Source organism: Rutidosis leptorrhynchoides, chromosome 4, assembly GCF_046630445.1.
Source record: "Rutidosis leptorrhynchoides isolate AG116_Rl617_1_P2 chromosome 4, CSIRO_AGI_Rlap_v1, whole genome shotgun sequence".
Classification (NCBI taxonomy): domain Eukaryota; kingdom Viridiplantae; phylum Streptophyta; class Magnoliopsida; order Asterales; family Asteraceae; genus Rutidosis; species Rutidosis leptorrhynchoides.
In genome coordinates, this window is record NC_092336.1 from 439,425,001 (window position 1) to 439,428,223 (window position 3,223).

Consider the following 3,223-nt stretch of genomic DNA (forward strand, 5'->3'; position numbering starts at 1 on the left):
TTAATAATTAATATTAATTAATTATTTCAAATATTGAAAATAAATATATTTAAGTTATTTATTAATATAACATATAAATTATTAATATAACAAGTACATTTATAATATTTAAACTTGTTTAAATATTATTACATGTGTTAATATATATTAATGATATAGGTTCGTGAATCCGAGGCCAACCCTGCATTTGTTCAGTTCCGTCGTATGCATATTTTACTACAAAATATTGTACCGTGAGTTCATTTGATACCTTTTTACTTACTTTTGAAATATATATTTTTGGGACTGAGAATACATGAAATGCTTTTATAAATGTTTGACGTGGTAGACACAAGCAAAATATTCCTCAAATGAATTATTATACAGACAAGAAGTTCTGTAGGTTATTATACCGAATATCAGCCAGTTTATTTAGCTTGGTAACCTAAGAATTAGTGTTTATTATATTTGCCACTAATTGACGCGAATCCTAAAGATAGATCTATTGGGCCTAACAACCCTCATCCAGGTTATGGATGCTTTAGTACTTCAAGGTTTATATTAAACAGACGAGAGGTTCTGTATTTATCATACTGATTGATATATGCCTGTATGTTTTGGGGATATTCTATATGCGCTTTATATGTTAAGGTCGGTTACCAAGCAAGGTTAAAGAGAGAATGATTTTTATACACAGGTTATGTGTATGTTATTTTGTACACGAGATATGTGTACAGTTATTAAAATTTGCGATGCAACCTACGGGAGCATTTATAAAAAAATGATTTCGTACACAAGATAGGTGTACTGTATTTAAACATTGTATGGTAACTTACAGGTGGGTATAGGATACAGACCCATTTATGCCAAGCGTTTAAACCTTGTGGTCTATCAAAGTTACTGAATTTTATTGTTTATGATAAACCTATGAACTCACCAACCTTTTGGTTGACACTTTTAAGCATGTTTATTCTCAAGTATTAAAAAATCTTCCGATGTGCATTTGCTCATTTTAAAGATATTACTTGAAGTCGTTCATGGCATATTTTAAAAGACGTTGCATTCAAACCGTTTAAGTTCAAAAAGACTGTTATTAAGTCAATGACAGATTAGTCATTCATATTATTGAAATCATATATCATTTGTATAGAAAGGTTATATTTTGAAGTAAGTTTGTCTTTTAAAATGAATGCAATGTTTACAAAATGTATCATATAGAGATCAGTAACTCGCAATGGGACCAGATGTTGATGTGTTCGTTCAGTTAGATTAGGACGAGCCACGACAGTTGGTATCAGAGCGTTGGTCTTAGCGAACCAGATTTTGCATTAGTGTGTCTAACTCGTCTTTGTTAGGATGCATTAGTGAGTCTGGACTTTGACCGTGTCTGCATGTTAAAAATTTTGCTTATCATTCCTTGTCGGAAATTACATGCTTATCATTTTTAGTCTAGACACGTTTTACTACATTTATTGCATAGATAGTGTATAGACAAATTCATATCTTAGCATATCTATTACAGTAAACTTTGCCTGAAATCTTCCAAAAATTCCTCCGTAACTTATGGAATTTTGGTATTATATATACATATGTAAATTATGTATTGAAGAGTACCAATCTAAGTCCTATAAACTATTTCATATCAAAAATCATTTACTTGATTGTACAAGATGGATCCCGCCACTAGTTCGAGTTCCTATAGTTCTGAAGGCGATTCCGAAGACTCTGAAGGTAGTGTGACTGAAGTGCCCCAACTGGTTGACTACAATTCCCTCCCGAAGAAGATGGGGATGGGTTCGAGACATACTCACTCGATGGAGGAATGAAGAAGGTGAACCCTACAATGAACAAAATTTACCTCCCAACATCAGAAAATTTGACGCTCTCACCGGTCAACCAATTCGCAATAGCGTTTTCACACTTTTTGCCAGAATATTCCGCCTCGAAGAACGCATTCATAGAATTATGTTGGTGATTCAACCTCTACTCCCGACTACTAATCAAGTAGGATTAGTGGAAGAAGTCAGGGAGCTTCGTGCTAGGCTTGAAGGAAGAATGGAGTCTCTAGAAAGTACAGTACGAAATTTGAAAGGTAGATTTACGCCTACTACATCAACACCAGTACCATCAACATCAGTACCGACAGCACCAGTACCACCTGTAAGTAACTAGGGAGGGTGAATAGTTACTTGATACGTTTTTAACACTTTTTCAATTGATCACCAAATTCAATTAACTTTGATCAACCAATTCAACTCAAACTTAATGTGTGTAGTGTATATGTTCAAAATGATAAATGAAGTAATGTAAAGAACATAGACACAAGGATTTATAGTGGTTCGGGTAGATGTTAACTAATCCACCTTAATCCACTCCCCGATTACACTAATCGGGATTTGTTGCTTCACTAAGCACTTTTCTCCAAACCCGGTGGAGATCCGATTTACAAGTCTTCAACTTCTTTGGTAGACAACAAACCTAATCTTTCTATCCTTTTGAAAGATCAACTCCAACCTAGATCAACTTTTCTTTACCTTGGACAAGTATTAATCTTCAAATAAGATTAATCAACTTCCTAAGTCCCTTTAAGGAAGTAGATCACTAAGCTAGCCTATGCTTCTACTAATTGAAGTTACAAGACTTATACACTTTGTAATGATGATCCTAAGACAATACTAGGACATACATTACACTAAGTAAACTCACAAGATTAATGATTTTGATTAGTAAGTTTACAACAACCAAATTCTATATCTATAAGATCATAGAATCTTCTCTTGCTTGATCACATTTGAGTAGTAGTTAGAGCCCTTGTGATCTCTGGAAATAAGCCTTTTAAATATGCAAGAGGGTCAGCTTCAAATGCTCTTTAATGCTTGCTTTTTATAGTGGGATTCAAAAAATAGCCGTTGACACACGGTTACCTGCACGGTTGACCGTGGTTCGACCGTGCGTGCTCCAGTCCAAATTTATTATCTGTTGTATAGTCGTTTGACTCAAATTTGAACACCAAATTTTAGCACCTTTACTCCTTCTAGCACCTGCAAAAGAAACCAAACATCCTATACAAGTACTATATGCATTAAGTGTGTGAGATTTGGTCTTATTGCATGAAAGTGACATAACACTCCATTAGTGGTAAACCCAAAATTCTTGGAGAAGTGTCTTGATTGATATTTTGGGAAATCTCAGATTGGTCAAGACTTAGTTAGTTACATTAATGCCTTTGGTTCAATTCTAAAGA